The sequence below is a fragment of the Choloepus didactylus genome, chromosome X (genome assembly GCF_015220235.1).
Source record: "Choloepus didactylus isolate mChoDid1 chromosome X, mChoDid1.pri, whole genome shotgun sequence".
NCBI classification, from domain to species: domain Eukaryota; kingdom Metazoa; phylum Chordata; class Mammalia; order Pilosa; family Megalonychidae; genus Choloepus; species Choloepus didactylus.
In genome coordinates, this window is record NC_051334.1 from 67,882,024 (window position 1) to 67,900,366 (window position 18,343).

Sequence of the window (18,343 nt, forward strand, 5' to 3'; positions counted from 1 at the left end):
AAATTTCCAGTTTCAGGCTACAAATTAACACACAAAAATCAGTTGTGTTTCTATATATCAGCAATGAACTATCCAAAATGAAAATTGAAAAAACCATTCTATTTCCTATAGCATTTCAAGAATAAAATAACTAAGAATAAATTTAGCCAAGGAAGTGAATGAATTATGCATACAAAGTACAAAACAATGCTGAATGAAATTAAAGAATTCATAAATAATTGGCAATATATTCTGTGATTGTGTATAGGAAGGCTTCATATTGTTAAGATGCCAATACTACCCAAAGTGACCTATAGACTCACCATGATCCCTTTATAAATCCCAACAACCTGTTTTGCGAAAATGGAAAAGCTGATCCTCAGGTCATATGGAATCAAAAGGGGAACAAACCAACAATAAATACTGCAAAAGAATAGCAAAATTTTAGGTCAGACACTTCAAAAGAGTGTGGTACTAAATAGGCCAAAGTGGTAAAGGACAATACTGACTGTGTTTTTTTTATTTTTATTTTTTTATTTTTATTTATTTTATTTTTTTTTGACTGTGTTTTAAAACTTCAATTTCTGTGTGAGACCAAGGGAAGAGATGCTTATTTGGTGCAGGATCTATATTTTCTGTAGCACACTAAATAATTTAACTTGCACAGTCATTTTATTCATGCACCATAAATACATGGAACTTTGAATAGGAAGTGAGATCTGGTAGGTTTATACAGGTTAGGGTGAAATCCTGATACATCCTAAAGTAATTTTTGCAGAGAATAAAAATTTATTTGCAGGGCCACCCTGAGGAACTCGGGAAAAATGTGGAAATGTTGGACTTCCCTGCCTGGGTTATTACTGATATTCTTGCAAGCAGGGAGGACTACCAACTTGGTAGGCTGAGCCCTCAATCGGGGCTTTCCTTTAAGAAGCTTGTTACTGCAAAGGAGAGGCTAAGTCTACTTATAATTGTGCCTAAGTGTCTCCCCCAGAGAACCTCTTTTTTGCTCAGATGTGGCCTCTCCCTCTAAGCCCACTCAGCATGTAAACTCACTGCCCTCCCTCATAAGTGGGACATGACTTCCAGGGGTGTAAATCCCCCCAGAAACATGGGACATGATCCCAGGGATGAGCTTAGACCTGACATTGTGGAACTGAGAAAATATTCTTGACCAAAAGGGGGAAGCAAGATGAAGCAAAATAAAGTTCCTGGCTGAGACATTTCAAATGGAGTTGAGAGGTGACTCTTGAGAGTATTCTTATGTGCTATATAGATATCCTATTTTAGCTTTTTACTGTGTTGGAATAGCTAGAAGGAAATACCTGAAACTGTTGGACTGCAACACATTAGCCTTGATTCTTGAAGATGATTGCATAACTATGTAGCTTACATAATGTGACTGTGTGATTCTGAAAACCTTATGGCTCACACTCCATCTATCCAGTGTATGGACAGATGAGTAGAAAAATGGGAAAAAATTAAATGAGTAATAAGTGGTGGGGGGATGCAATGCTTTGGGTGTTCTTTTTTACTTGTGTTTTTATTCTTATTTTTATTTATTTATTTTTCTAGAGTAATGTAAATGTTCAAAAATTGACTGTGGTGATGAATGCACAGCTATATAATGGTACTGTGAACAACTGACTGTACACTGTGGATGATTGTAGGGTATGTGAATATATCTCAATAAAATGAATTGGGAAAAAGAGTGTGGTACTGGCATAAATGTACCATATAGACCAGTGGAATAGAATTCAGAGGCCAGAAATGAACCCACACTTATATGGCCAACTGATTTTCAACTAGGGTACCATGTAATTAAATGGTAAGAAAAAATGTTCTCTTCAACAAATCATTCTGGGAAAACTGGATATACGTGTGCGAAAGAATGAAGTTGGACCCCTCTCTCACACTATATGCAAAAATTTACTCAAAATGGACAAGGGCCTAAACATAAGAGCTGAAACCATAAACTCAGAAGAAAACATAAGGGGAAATCTTGACTGTGGATTTGACAGTGGTTTCTTAAATGTAACACCTAAAGCACAAACAACAAAAATATATAAAATTAAAAACTTGTGTATCAAAGTACTTTACCAAGAAATTGAAAAGAAAACTAACAGAATTGGAGAAAATATGTACAAACCATATATTTGATAAGGGTTTAATATCAAGAATATATAAAGTACTGCTACAACTCAACAACAAAAAGACAAACCACCCCATTTTAAAAATGGCAAAGGTCTTGAATAGACATTTCTGTAAAGAAGATATACAAGTGGCCAATAAGCACATGAAAAGATGCTCAAAATCATTGGTCATCAGAGAAATGCAAATCAAAACCACAAATAAAATACCATCTCACACCCACTAGGATGGCTATTATTTTAAAAATAGAAGAAAACAAGTGTTGGGGGAGGATTTAGAGAAGTCATCACCATTGTACATTTTGGTTGAGATTGTCAAATAATGCACTACTGTGTAAAACAGTTTGATGCTGCCTCGGAAAGCTGAACATAGAATTACCATATACCCATCAATCCCACTGTTAGGAAGATACTGAAAACTATTGAAAGCAAGGACCTAACAGATATTTGTACATCAATGTCATAGGAACATTATTCATGATAGCCAAAAGATGGAAGCAAGCCAAATGTCCATCAAGAGATGAATGGATAAACAAAATGCAATGTGTTCATACATGGAATATTATTCAACCACAAAATGGAATGAAGTTCTGATACATACTGCAACATGAATGAACCTTGAAGACCACATGTTGAGTGATATAAGCTAGAAGCAAAAGGACAAATATTGTATGATTTCACTTATATGGAATACCTAGAATAAGCTAATTCATAGAAATGGAAATTAGATTACAGTTAACCAGTGGTCAGGGGTCTAGGGTAGGGAAAGAAGTGGTGAATTATTGGGGTTGAGATGATGCAAATATTTTTGTAATGGATGGTTGCACAACATTGAAAATGTAATTAATGCCACCCAATTGTACACTTGAAGGTGGTTATAATGGGAAATTTTGAGTTGTGTGTATGTTAACACAATAAAAAAGGAGAAAATAAGATATTCCCAAGCAAAAAATGACTGACAGCATTCTAAACTAGTAGACCTGCCATACAAGAAATGCTAAAAGGAGACCTACAGGCTAAAATGAAAGACAGTAACTCATAGCTATATGAAGAAATAATGAAGAATAGTAAAGGTAGCCATATGGGTAAATGTAAATCCAGTAGTGTTTCTTTTCATTTGTAACTCCTCTTTTTCTTCCTATATGATATAAAAGATAAATGCATAAGACAGTAATTATAAATCTATATTAAAGAAAACACAATATATGAAGATGAATTTGTGAGCATCAGAACATAATGGTGGTGGCACTTAGCTGTAAGGACCGAGTTCTTGTATACTATTGATGCAAAGTTGGTATTAATTCAAACTTGATTGTTACAAAATTAAGATGTTAATTATAATTCTAAAGGAAAGCTAAGAAATATATAGGAAAAGGAAATTAGAATGGAATCAAATTGTATACTACAAAAAATGATTAAACAGTAGAAAGCAGTAATGGATGAATTGAGAAACTAAAAGGTAAAGACATACAGAAAAAATAATAGCAAAATGGCCCAAATAAGATTTTCCATACAGTAATTACATTAAATGTAGGTAGATTAAACTATCTGAAAGTCAGAGATTCATAGAATGGATTTTTAATACATGATCTAACTATACATTATCTATAAGAGACTCACATTAGATCCAAAGGCATGAATATGTTGAAAGCGGAAGGAAGGAAAAGTATATTCTTTTCAAAGAGTAATGAAAAGAGAGCTGGGGTGGTTATATCAATATCAGACACAATAGACTTTAAGGCAAAATATATTACAATGGACTTAGAAGGATATAATGTATTGATAATGAATAAATTTATCAGCAATATATAACAGTTAATCTAAAAGAAGACAGAAGAAGAGGAGAAAGGAAACAAAGACTATAAGAAACATCAAGGAAATAACAATAAACCCAAGCATATTAATAATCACATTAAACATTAATGCTCTAAGCAACTCAATTAAAAGACAGTGGTTGAGGGCGGGACAAGATGGTGGATTAGTTACTCCTCCAGGAAAGTAGGTAGAAAGCCAGGAATTGCGTGGACTGGACACCGCAGAGCAATTTGACTTTGGGCATACTTCATACAACACTCATGAACACATTGAACTGCTGAGATCAATGAAATCTGTAAGTTTTTGCGGCCAGGGGACCCAGCCCCTCCCTGCCAGGCTCAATTCCCTGGGAGGAGGGGCCATCAGCGCTGGGAAGGAGAAGGGAGAACTGCAGTGGCGGCTCTTATCAGAAACTCATTCTACTGATCCAAACCCCAACCATAGATAGACTGAGACCAGACACCAGAGAATCTGCGAGCAGCCAGCCCAGCAGAGAGGAGATAGGCATAGCAAAAAACAGCAAGAAAAACTCCAAAATAAAAGCATAGGCTTTTTGGAGTCCTGGTGAACATAGAAAGGGAAAGGGCAGAGCTCAGGCCCTGAGGCTCATATGCAAACCCCCCAAAAAACTGATCTCTCTGCCCCCTGGATCTTACCTGAATGGCCCTAATTGCTTTGTCTCTTAGCATTTCAATAACCCATTAGATCTGCAAGGAGGGCTTTTTTTTTTTATCTTTTTTTTTCTGTTTCTAAAACAATTACTCTAAGAAGCCCAATACAGAAAGCCTCAAAGACTTGCAATTTGGGCAGGTCAAGACAAGAGCAGAACTAAGAGAGCTCTGAGACAACAGGCAATAATCCAGTGGCTGAGAAAATTCACTAAACACCACAACTTCCCAAGAAAAGGGGGGTGTCTGCTCACAGCCATCATCCTGGTGGACAGAAAACACTCCTGCCTGTTGCCAGCCCCATAGCCCAGAGCTGCCCCAGACAACCCAGTGTGATGGAAGTGCTTCAAATAACACACACACACCACAAAACTGGGTGTGGACATTAGCCTTCCCAGCACCCTCAGCTGATTGTCCCAGAGTTGGGAAGGTGGAGCAGTGTGAATTAACAAAGCCCCATTCAGCCATCATTTCAGCAGACTGGGAGCCTCCCTACACAGCCCAGCAGCCCAGAACCACCCTGGGGGGATGGCACTCACCTGTGACATAGCACAGTCATCCCTCAACAGAGGATCAGGGGGTGCATGGCCTGGAAGAGGGACCCACTCGCAAGTCTCAGGGGCCATACGCCAAAACCAAGGACTTGTGGGTCAGTGGCAGAGACAAACTGTGGCAGCACTGAACTGAAGGATTAGACTATTGCAGCAGCTTTAAAACTCCAGGAACACCAGGGAGATTTGATTGTTAGAGCCCCCCCAACTGCCCAGACACACCCCCCATATACATGGTGAGCAACACCAACTACATACGCAAGCTTGGTACACCAATTGGACCCCACAAGACTCACTCCCCCACTCACCACAAAGGCAAAGCAGAGGAGACTGGCTTGTGGAGAACAGGTGGCTCGTGGACGCCACCTGCTGGTTAGTTAGAGAAAGTGTACTCCACGAAGCTGTAGATCTGATAAATTAGAGATAAGGACTTCAATTGGTCTACAAATCCTAAAAGAACCCTACCAAGTTAAGCAAATGCCAAGAGGCCAAAAACAACAGAAAATTCTAAAGCATATGAAAAAACCAGATGATATGGATAACCCAAGCCCAAACACACAAATAAAAAGATCAGAAGAGACACAGTCCCTAGAGCAACTAATCAAAGAATTAAAGATGAACAATGAGACCATAGTACGGGATACAAAGGATGTCAGGAAGATCCTAGAAGAGCATAAAGAAGACATTGCAAGACGAAATAAAAAAATACATGATCTTATGGAAATTAAAGAAACTGTTGACCAAATTAAAAAGATTCTGGATACTCATAGTACAAGACTAGAGGAAGTTGAACAATGACCCAGTGACCTGGAAGATGACAGAATGGAAAATGAAAGCACAAAAGAAAGAATGGGGAAAAAAATCAAAAAAATTGAAATGGACCTCAGGGATATGATAGATAATATAAAACATCCAAATATAAGACTCATTGGTGTTCCAGAAGGGGAAGAAAAGGGTAAAGGTCCAGGAAGAGTATTCAAAGAAATTGTTGGGGAAAACTTCCCAAATCTTCTAAACACCATAAATACACAAATCATAAATGCCCAGCGAACTCTAAATAGAATAAATCCAAATAAACCCACTCCAAGACATATTCTGATCACACTGTCAAATACAGAAGAGAAGGAGCAAGTTCTGAAAGCAGCAAGAGAAAAGCAATTCACCACATACAAAGGAAACAGCATAAGACTAAGTAGTGACTACTCAGCAGCCACCATGGAGGCAAGAAGGCAGTGGCATGATATATTTAATATTCTGAGTGAGAAAAATTTCCAACCAAGAATTCTTTATCCAGCAAAGCTCTCCTTCAAATTTGAGGGAGAGCTTAAATTTTTCACAGACAAACAAATGCTGAGAGAATTTGCTAACAAGAGACCTGCCCTACTGGAGATAGTAAAGGGAGCCCTACAGACAGAGAAACAAAGAAAGGAGAGAGAGACTTGGAGAAAGGTTCAGTACTAAAGAGATTCAGTATCGGTACATTAAAGAATATTAATAGAGAGAGGGGAAAAATATATATGACAAACAGAAACCAAAGGATAAGATGGCTGATTCAAGAAATGCCTTCACGGTTATAACGTTGAATGTAAATGGATTAAACTCCCCAATTAAAAGACATAGATTTGCAGAATGGATAAAAAAAATGAACCATCAAAATGTTGCATAGAAGAGACTCATCTTAGACACAGGGACACAAAGAAATTGAAAGGGAAAGGATGGAAAAAAATATTTCATGCAAGCTACAGCCAAAAGAAAGCAGGTGTAGCAATACTAATCTCAGATAAAATAGACTTTAACTGCAGGGATGTTTTGAGGGACAAAGAAAGCCACTATGTACTAATAAAAGGGGCAATTCAACAAGAAGAAATAACAATCATAAATGTTTATGCACCCAATCAAGGTGCTACAAAATACATGAGAGAAACACTGGCAAAACTAAAGGAAGCAATTGATGTTTCCACAATAATTGTGGGAGACTTCAACACATCACTCTCTCCTATAGATAGATCAACCATACAGAAGACCAATAAGGAAATTGAAAACCTACACAATCTGATCAATGAATTAGATTTAACAGACATATACAGGACATTACATCCCAAATCACCAGGATACATATTCTTCTCTAGTGCTCACGGAACTTTCTCCAGAATAGATCACATGCTGGGACATAAAACAAGCCTCAATAAATTTAAAAATATTGAAATTATTGAAAGCACATTCTCTGACCACAAAGGAATACAATTAGAAGTCAATAACCATCAGAGACTTAGAAAATTCACAAATACCTGGAGGTTAAACAACACACTCCTAAACAATCAGTGGGTTAAAGAAGAAAATCAATCAATGTATTACAACACATTAACAAGTCAAAAGGGAAAAATCAATTGATCATCTCAATAGATGCTGAAAAAGCATTTGACAAAATCCAACATCCGTTTTTGAGAAAAACACTTCAAAAGGTAGGAATTGAAGGAAACTTCCTCAACATGATAAAGAGCATATATGAAAAACCCACAGCCAGCATAGTACTCAATGGTGAGAGATGGAAAGCCTTCCCTCTAAGATCAGGAACAAGACAAGGATGCCCGCTATCACCACTGTTATTCAACATTCTGCTGGAAGCGCTAGCCAGGGCAATCCGGCAAGACAAAGAAATAAAAGGTATCCAAATTGGAAAAGAAGAAGTAAAACTGTCATTGTTTGCAGATGATATGATCTTATACCTGGAAAACCATGAGAAATCGACGATACAGCTACTAGAGCTAATAAACAAATTTAGCAAAGTAGCGGGATACAAGATTAATGCACATAAGTCAGTAATGTTTCTATATGCTAGAAATGAACAAACTGAAGAGACACTCAAGAAAAAGATACCATTTTCAATAGCAACTAAAAAAATCAAGTACCTAGGAATAAACTTAACCAAAGATGTAAAAGACCTATACAAAGAAAACTACATAACTCTACTAAAAGAAATAGAAGGGGACCTTAAAAGATGGAAAAATATTCCATGTTCATGGATAGGAAGGCTAAATGTCATTAAGATGTCAATTCTACTGAAACTCATCTACAGGTTCAATGCAATCCCAATCAGATTTGGAAAAGCTAGTAATCAAATTTATTTGGAAAGGGAAGATGCCTCAAATGGCTAAAGATACTCTAAAAAAGAAAAACCAAGTGGGAGGACTTACACTCCCTGACTTTGAAGCTTATTATAAAGCCACAGTTGTCAAAACAGCATGGTACTGGCACAAAGATAGACATATAGATCAATGGAATCGAATTGAGAATTCAGAGCTAGACCCCAGATCTATGGCTGACTGATCTTTGATAAGGCCCCCAAAGTCACTGAACTGAGTCATAATGGTCTTTTCAACAAATCGGGCTGGGAGAGTTGGATATCCATATCCAAAAGAATGAAAGAGGACCCCTACCTCACACCCTACACAAAAAATAACTCAAAATGGACCAAAGATCTCAATATAAAAGAAAGTACCATAAAACTCCTAGAAGATAATGTACGGAAACATCTTCAAGACCTTGTATTAGGCGGCCACTTCCTAGACTTTACACCCAAAGCACAAGCAACAAAAGAAAAAATAGATAAATGGGAACTCCTCAAGCTTAGAAGTTTCTGTACCTCAAAGGAATTTGTCAAAAAGGTAAACGGGCAGCCAACTCAATGGGAAAAAAATTTTGGAAACCATGTATCTGACAAAAGACTGATATCTTGCATATATAAAGAAATCCTACAACTCAATGACAATAGTACAGACAGCCCAATTATAAAATGGGCAAAAGATATGAAAAGACAGTTCTCTGAAGAGGAAATACAAATGGCCAAGAAACACATGAAAAAATGTTCAGCTTCACTAGCTAGTAGAGAGATGCAAATTAAGACCACAATGAGATACCATCTCACACCGATTAGAATGGCTGCCATTAAACAAACAGGAAGCTGGAGGGGATGTGGAGAAATTGGAACTCTTATTCATTGTTGGTGGGACTGTATAATGGTTCAGCCACTGTGGAAGTCAGTCTGGCAGTTCCTTAGAAAACTAGATATAGAGTTACCATTCGATCCAGTGATTGCACTTCTCGGTATATACCTGGAAGATCGGAAAGCAGTGACACGAAGAGATGTCTGCATGCCAATGTTCATAGCAGCATTATTCACAATTGCCAAGAGATGGAAACAACCCAAATGTCCTTCAACAGATGAGTGGATAAATAAAATGTGGTATATACACACGATGGAATACTACATGTCAGTAAGAAGGAACTATGTTGTGAAACATATGACAACATGGATGAACCTTGAAGACATAATGCTGAGCGAAATAAGCCAGGCACAAAAAGAGAAATATTATATGCTACCACTAATGTGAACTTTGAAAAATGTAAAACGAATGGTTTATAATGTAGAATGTAGGGGAACTATCGATAGAGAGCAATTAATGAAGGGGGAACAATAATCCAAGAAGAACAGATAAGCTATTGTGGGTAAATTTAGCGTTCTGGGTTTTCCCAGGAATGGCTATGTTCTGTTAATTTCTGATGGGTATAGTAGGAACAAGTTCACAGAAATGTTGCTATATTAGGTAACTTTCTTGGGGTAGAGTAGGAACATGTTGGAAGTAAAGTAGTTATCTTAGGTTAGTTGTCTTTTTCTTACTCCCTTGTTATGGTCTCTTTGAAATGTTCTTTTATTGTATTTTTTTTTTAATTTTTTTTAATTTTTTAATTTTTCATGCAGTTGATTTAAAAAAAAAAGTTAAAAAAAAAACAAGGAAAAAAATATATAGAGCCCCCTTGAGGAGCCTGTGGAGAATGCAGGGGTATTGGCCTACCCCACCTTGATGGTTGCTAACATGACCACAGACATAGGGGACTGGTGGTTTGATGGGTTGAGCCCTCCCACAGGATTTACCCTTGGGAAGACTGTTGCTGCAAAGGAGAGGCTAGGCCTCCCTATAATTGTGCCTAAGAGCCTCCTCCCGAATGCCTCTTTGTTGCTCAGATGTGGCCCTCTCTCTCTAGCTAAGCCAACTTGAAAGGTGAAATCACTACCCTCCCCACTACGTGGGATCAAACACCCAGGGGAGTGAATCTCCCTGGCAACGTGGAATATGACTCCCGGGGAGGAATATAGACTTGGCATCGTGGGATGGAGAACATCTTCTTGACCAAAAGGGGGATGTGAAAGGAAATGAAATAAGCTTCAGTGGCAGAGATTCCAAAAGGAGCCCAGAGGTCACTCTGGTGGGCACTCTTACACAGAATTTAGACAACCCTTTTTAGGTTCTAATGAATTGGTGTAGCTGGTAGTAGATACCTGAAACTATCAAACTACAACCCAGAACCCATGAATCTCGAAGACAATTGTATAAAAATGTAGCTTATGAGGGGTGACAATGGGATTGGGAAAGCCATAAGGACCACACTCCACTTTGTCTAGTTTATGGATGGATGAGTAGAAAAATAGGGGAAGGAAACAAACAAACAAACAGACAAAGGCACCCCGTGTTCTTTTTTACTTTAATTGGTCTTTTTCACTTTAAGTATTATTCTTGTTATTTTTGTGTGTGTGCTAATGAAGGTGTCAGGGATTGATTTGGGTGATGAATGTACAACTATGTAATGGTACTGTGAACAATCGAATGTACGATTTGTTTTGTATGACTACGTGGTATGTGAATATATCTCAATAAAATGAAGATTTAAAATTAAAAAAAAAAAGACAGTGGTTATCAGACTGTATAAAAGACAGGACCCAACAATATGTTGCCTACAAGAAATATCCATTAATTTAAGAGACACAAATAGGTTAAAAAGAAAATGATGGAAAATGTTTTTCCATGCTGACATTAATCAATGAAAAGCTGGAGTAGCTATATTAATATAAGAAAAAGTAGATTTTAGTGGAAAGAATGCTATCAGAGACAATAAGTCATTTCTTCATGATAAATGGTCAATTTATTAAGAGGACTTAATTCTAAACTTTATGCAAGTTCAAAATGTGCTTCAAACCTTATAACAATGCTTTGAAACACATGAAGCAAAGACTGATAAAATTTGTAGGAGAAGTAGACAATCCACTGTTATATTCTGAGACTTCAAAACAATACTCTGAAAACTGATCAAACAATATGGAAAGTTACTAGTGCTATAGAAAACTTGATCAACAATATCAACCAACTTGAAATAAATGACACCTATAGAATACAGAACATATTAGATGCAAAATGCAAATTATTTCCACGAGTATACAGAACACTTATAAAGATAAATAATCTGGGCCATTAAATAAGTCTCAATACATGTAAAACGTTGCAAGTCATACAAAGTCTATTCTGTGACCACAATGGAATTAAATTTGAATTCAATAACACAAAGAAAATATGTCTGTGAAATCTCCAAATATTTGGAAATTAATAATGAATTTCTAAGAATCTAAGTTTTAAGTGTCATGGATCTAAGAAGAAATTTAAATTTAAATTTCTTCTTAGAGATTAATTATATTTATATAATTATAAATATATTGATATAATTAGAATTATAAATTTAATGTGAATGAAAATTAAAACACAACATATCAAAATTTGGGTGATGCTGCTAAAGAAGTACATAGAGGGGAATTTTTAGCACCAAGTGCCTGTATTAGGAAAGAAGATATTAAAAATATTTTCTACATTTAAAACCTAGAACAATGAGCAAATTAAACTGAAAATAAGCATAAGAAAGAAAATAATAAATATTGATGAAATAAAAAACAAATGAATAAAAAAATCAATAAAATAAAAAACTGGTTCTTTGAAAGATCAATAAAATTTATAGGTCCTTAATTAAACTGAGCAGAAAAAAATAGAAGATGCAAATTATAATTTTCAAAAATGACTGGTGACATCACTACAGATTCTAGATACAATAAAAGAAATACTATCAACAATTTATGCCAATAAATGCAATGACCTTGGTGAAATGCACAGATTCATTGAAAGGCCCTGAATTACAAAGCTTACTCAAGAAATAGGTTATGCAAATAGCCCTATATCTATTTTAAAAATTGAATCTGTAATTTAAAAAATTCCCATAAAGAAAACCAGAGGCCCAGATGGATTCAGTGCTGAATTCTACCCAACATTGAAGAAAGAAAAAACGCAAATTCTAAACAAATTCCTCCAGAATGTTAAAGAGAAGTGAATATATTCCAACTCACTCTATGGAGCCAGCATTACTGTGATGTCAAAATTCTTTACAAAATTTTAGGAAATCAAATCCAAATATATATTTAAAAGGATAATACATCATGACTAAATGGGTTTATCCCAAGAATGTAGGTCATATTCTACATTGGTCATGTTGAATATTTAAAAATCCAACAATGTAATTCACTATATTAATGGACTAGAAAGAAAAACCATGTGATTATCTCAACAGATGCAAAAAAAAAGCATACATCAAAACCAACATCTATTCCTAAGAAAATCTCTCAGCAAGCTAGGTATTTCCTCCCCCATTTAAAGGGTATCTATGTAAAATATACAGCTAACATGATAATTAATGGTGAAATACTGAATTCTTTCCCACTAAGATCAGAAACAAGGCAGGAAGTCTGCTCCACCCCTTCTAGTCAACATTGTAATGGAGGTTCTAGACAGTACAATAAATATAAAAAAGAAATAAAATGTAAACAGATTGAAGAAGAGAAAGTAAAGCTGTATTTATTCTAGATGAAGTGGTTGTCATTGTAAAAGTCCTACAGAACCTGCAAAAGAGCTACTACAAATAATAATTGAGGAGAGAAAATGTGAAGGATGCAAGTATAATCTACAAAAACCAAATGTATGTTTATATACTGACAGCAAACAATTGCAATTTAAAAAATCAATATAATTTACACTGCCATAAAAAAAACACAAAATATTTAGGGATGAACCTGACAAAAGATATGTAAGACATGTACGCTAAAAATGACAAAACATTGCTGAGAACAATTAAAGAAGACCCAAATAAATAGAAATATATACTATGTTCATTTATTAGAAAACTCAATTTTGTTAAGATGTCAGTTCTGCCCAGATTCATACATAAAGTCAATGAAATTTCAAACTCTTAGAAGACATTTTTCTGTAAATTGATAAACTGATTTTAAAACTCATTTTCAAAGCAAAGTGCCTACAGTAGCAAAAAAAAATTTGAAAAAGAAGAGTAACATTGAATATCTAAAATACCTGCCTTCCAGACATTATAAATCTAACTTGTTCAATATTGTGTGATATCTTCATTAATATAGATGAATAGCTCCATGGAAGAGCATAGAGGGTGGGTATATATTTCAGCTTGGCTAGGTTATGGTGTCCAGTTGTTTGGTCAAACAAGCACTGGCCTAATTGTTACTGTGAGGAGATTTCATGGATTGAAATCATTAGTCAGTTTTTCACATCTATGGCTGATTATATCTACCATCAACAAAGGAGATTGCAATCAGCAGTGAGGGAAGCCTTGTCTAATCCATTTAAGGCTTTAAAGGGAGAACTGATCATTACAGCACTCAGAAAGAAAATTTCTATATCTACTTCATCCATCCACCTTCTCCTATGGAATTCACTGGAAGCTTCATCGGAGTTCCCACCTTGTGGTCAGTCCTGTTGAATTCAGACTTGCCAATCCCCACAGTCATGTGAGCCAATCCCTATATGTCTCATAACAAATTTGTGTACTCACACACATATGTCCTGTCAATTGTGTTTCCCTGGAGAACACTGATTAATACAGATTTTGATACTGGGTGGTTCTTGAGAAACAGAATCCTAAGGATGAGATTTCTAAGTTTGTTTTGGGGCTTTGGGAATTGGTTCTCTAATCTGACTAGATTAATAGCCACTAATAACTCTATTTCCTATTATGAAGATGACTGATAGTCCATGACATGAATTGGCACTAGAGATATACAAAATATCACCATTGGCTACTACTGCTCAAATACTTATGAGGCAAGGCTCTGTATTTGATACCTTATTAATAGAGTTTTGTGGAGTTGAAAAGTGTAATGATATTAGCTAGTTGTTCCTAAATATGCTGAATATACTTGATAAATGGATGAGCTCAAGGTGTCAAATTCCCAGCTTAAGCACTGTATGAAGGACATGAAATTTACTATGCATGCCCTGAAAGAAACTATTATTTCTTTTAGCTACAGACTTGGGATTTCGGAAAAACAAACCCAGAGTTTCATGTGTGAGTGGCAGAATTACAATGTAAATTGAATTCACAACCTTGCATGGTATATGCGTTAAAGTGAAGGCATTGATAGAGAAGAATGGTATCCCACAACTTTGAATGGGGACATATGGGCTGATGATGGTAGGTGCATTGAAACCCTAGATTCTGGTAAGTCTTCTTTGCCAGATAAACCTATAATGGTCTGCCCTGCAGAATCAGCCATCCCTCTGTACATGAAGAGATTAACCCCATTGTGCTTGGTAATCCTGTAACTGCCTCCCCTGAGGAAACAGCCCTCATTCCTCAGTCTGAAGAGATTGACCCTGTTTTACCAGATTAAACTTTAATAGAATGCCCTGAGATAGTTGGCTTCCAAGACACTTCTAATTCCTCTCATTATCTACCCACCCCACCCCTCTTTCTCTAGACCTATAACTAGACTGAAGTCCCAATGGGCCCCCAAAGGTGAGTTACAAAGTCTGACCCATGAGAAAGTGCACAACACTCCACAAGAATTGAATGTATTCTCCAAGTTATATAGACATAAATCAAGGGAATATGTGTTGGAATGGATATTAAAGGTGTGGTATAATTGTTGAAGGAACAAAGTTGGATCAGGATGAATTTACTGATGTAGGACCACTAAGGAGAGATTCTGGATTCAATTTTGTAGTTTGAGGGGTCAGAAAAGGCCCTAACAGCTTGTTCAGGATGTTGACTGAAGCACAGACCAAAAGGTGGTCTATATTACTTAAAGTTGAAATTAGCTAGATCTGCCCTTGTATAATGTAGATGAGAGGTTCTGAGGGCTTAGAATGATTGAAATGTAATAGTGGATTTGTCATGTAAGACCTGCTCACCCACTTCAGGAGTATCCAGAGTATACACCTTTCACCAGGACTGTCAGAAATAAATTCACGAGATAATCTCCATCATCCCAGAGCTCTTTTCTATAGGTCAGATATTACTGTGGGAATTGCTGCCACTGAATGCAATGGGGATAATCTGATCCTTGGTTAGCAGGAGCTGCTATCCTAACGGACAGCAGAATCAAAGTTAGTCTGTCTCACAGGGACCTATGGTGTTGGCTAGTTGACCATGGGATACCAAGAAGTGAAATAGATGGGCAGTCTACTAAATTTTTACTTGGTCTCTGTAAGCAGATTTCTGGATCAAGTGAACAAAAGTTTAACTTGAATCCAAATTACAGAGAATCACAGAATTGATTTGAGAGAGTAGATAGATTTCAGAGGGTTTACAGACCCAGACACCATGAGTGAAGGGAAGGCCACATCCTCTTGGGGAAGGACCCTGCTACATTGCCAAAAATTGTACTGTTAATCTTCCAGCATTACTGCCTTTTACTAGAATGACTGTGCATTGGAGAAAAGGAAATGATCTGATATTTTGGGGATTATTAGACTCTGGCTTGGAATTCCAGGAGATCTAAAATGTCACTGTGGTCTACCAGTCAGAGTAGGGGCTTATGGAGTTCAGGTAATGAATGTAATTTTAGTTCAGGTTCCTCTCACATGTGTCCAATGGGTCCCTGGACCCAATCTGTTGTTCTTTTCCCAGCTCTGGAATGCATAATTGGAATAGATATTCTCAGCAATTGGCAGAACCCCACATTGGTTCCCTGATTTGTGGAGTGAGGGCTATTGTGGAGTAGGAAAGACCACATGGAAGCTGCTAGAACTGCTTCTACCTAGAAAAGTAGTAAATCCAGCAAAATATTGCATTCCTGGAGGGTTTTCAGAGATTAATGCTGCCATCAAAGACTTGAAATAGGGAGGGGTGGTGATTTCTTCCACATCTCCATTCAACTCTCCTATTTGGCTGGTGCAGAAAACAGATGGGTTTGGGGGAACAACAGTAGATTATTGTAAACTTAATCAGGTGGTAACTCCAATTACAGCTGGTATTCCAGATGTGGCATTGCTGCTTGGGCAAATCAATGCATCTGGTTCCTGGTATGCAGCTATTGATCTGTCAAAATATTTATTCTTGATGCCTGTTAGTAAAGACCACCATAAACCATTTGCTTTCACCTAGCAAGGCCAGTTTTACACTTTCGCTGTCCTACCTGAAGAATACATCAACTCTTCTTTCCTATGCCATAATCTAGTCCATAAGGACATTGATTTTCTCTTCCTTCCACAAGACATCACACTGGTTCATTATAATAATGACATTATGCTGATTGGACCTATTGAGGAAGAAATAGAAACTACTCTAGACTTCATGGTAAGGCATTTGCATGTCAGAGGGTGGAAGATCAACAAAAATTCAGAGACCTTCCACTTCTGTGAAAATTCTTGGCTTTGGGTGGTATGGTGTACTTCAAGATATCCCTTCTAAGGTAAAGGATAACTGTTCCATCTGGCCCCTCTTAAAACCACAAAAGAAGCACAATGCCTAGTTAGCCTGTTTGCATTTTGGAGACATATTTGTCATTTTTGTGTGCTCTTTTGACCCATTTTGAGTGACCTGAAAACTTGATAGTTTTGAGTGGGGTATGAAACAATAGGAGGTGCTACAATAGGTCCAAGGGTGGTTGCCACTTGGGCCATATAATCCAGCAGATCCAATGGTGCTGGAAGTTTCAGTGGCAAGTAGATACACTCTTTGGTGACTTTGTCAGGCCCATAAATGAGAATCAAAGTGCAAACCCTTAGGATTTTGGAGCAAAGCCCTGCCATATTTTTCAGATAATTTCTTTCCTTTTGAGAATCAGCTTTTGGCCTGCTACTGGGCCTTAGTAGAGACAGAACACTTAATCATGGGCCGTGATGTTACCTTGAGATTTATTTGCCTGTCATGAACTGGATGTTGTCTGACTCACCAAGCCATAAAATTGGGCATGCACAATGCACAGTAGCACTCCATCCTTAAATGGTAGTGGTGTATATGAGATAGGGTTTGAGCAGGACCTGAAGGCATAAGTAAGTAATGTGAGGAAGTGTCTTGAGTACCCATTGCCCTGTCTCCTGCCACATTAATTTCTCATTTCCATCCCACAATTTCATATCTCATAGATACAGCCTCATTGGGAGTTCCCTATGATCATTCAACTGAGGAAGTAAAACTTAGGGCTTGGTTTACAGATGATTCTGTGTGACACACAGGTATACCACCTGAAAGTGGACACCTGCAGCACATTGTCCCTTTCTGGGACATCCCTGAAAGTCTGTAGTGAAGAGAATTTTTCCCAGTGGCCAGAATTTCAAACAGTGCATCAGCTTGTTTATTTTGCTTAGAGGAAGCAGAGGCCAGCAGTGCATTTGTATACCAACTCATGAGCTGTGTACATGGCTTGGCTAGATGATCAGGGACTTGGAAGGAATATGATTGGAAAATTGGTGATAAAGAGGTCTGGGAGAGAGGTATGTGTTAAAAACTTCTAAATATATGAGTGACATAAAGATATTTGTGACCCTTGTGAATAATCACCAGAGTGTGACTTAAGCAGAAGAGGATTTTAATAACCAAGTGGATGGGATCTTAATAACAAAGTTGGCTTTTTTCCACAGCCACTCCTGTCATTGCCGAATAAGTTCATGAGCAAAGTGTCCATGATGGTAGGGCTTAGCAACATGGACTTACATTAACCAAGGCTGACCTAGCTATAGTCACTGCTGAGTGCCCAATCTTCCAGTAACAGAGACCAACACTCAGTTCCCTATATGGTATCATTCCCCAACATGATCTGCCTGCTACCTAGTGGCAGGTTGATTACATTGGATCACTTCCAACATGGAAGGGTTTTGTTCTTTCAGAAATAGAAACATGCTCCAGATACAGAATCACCTTCCCTGCATTCAATGCTTTTGCCAAAACTACCATCCATGCACTTACAGAATGTCTTATGCACCATCATATTTCACACAGCTTTGCTTCTAATCAAGGAATCCATTTCATAGCACAAGAAATGCAGGACTGGGTACAAGCT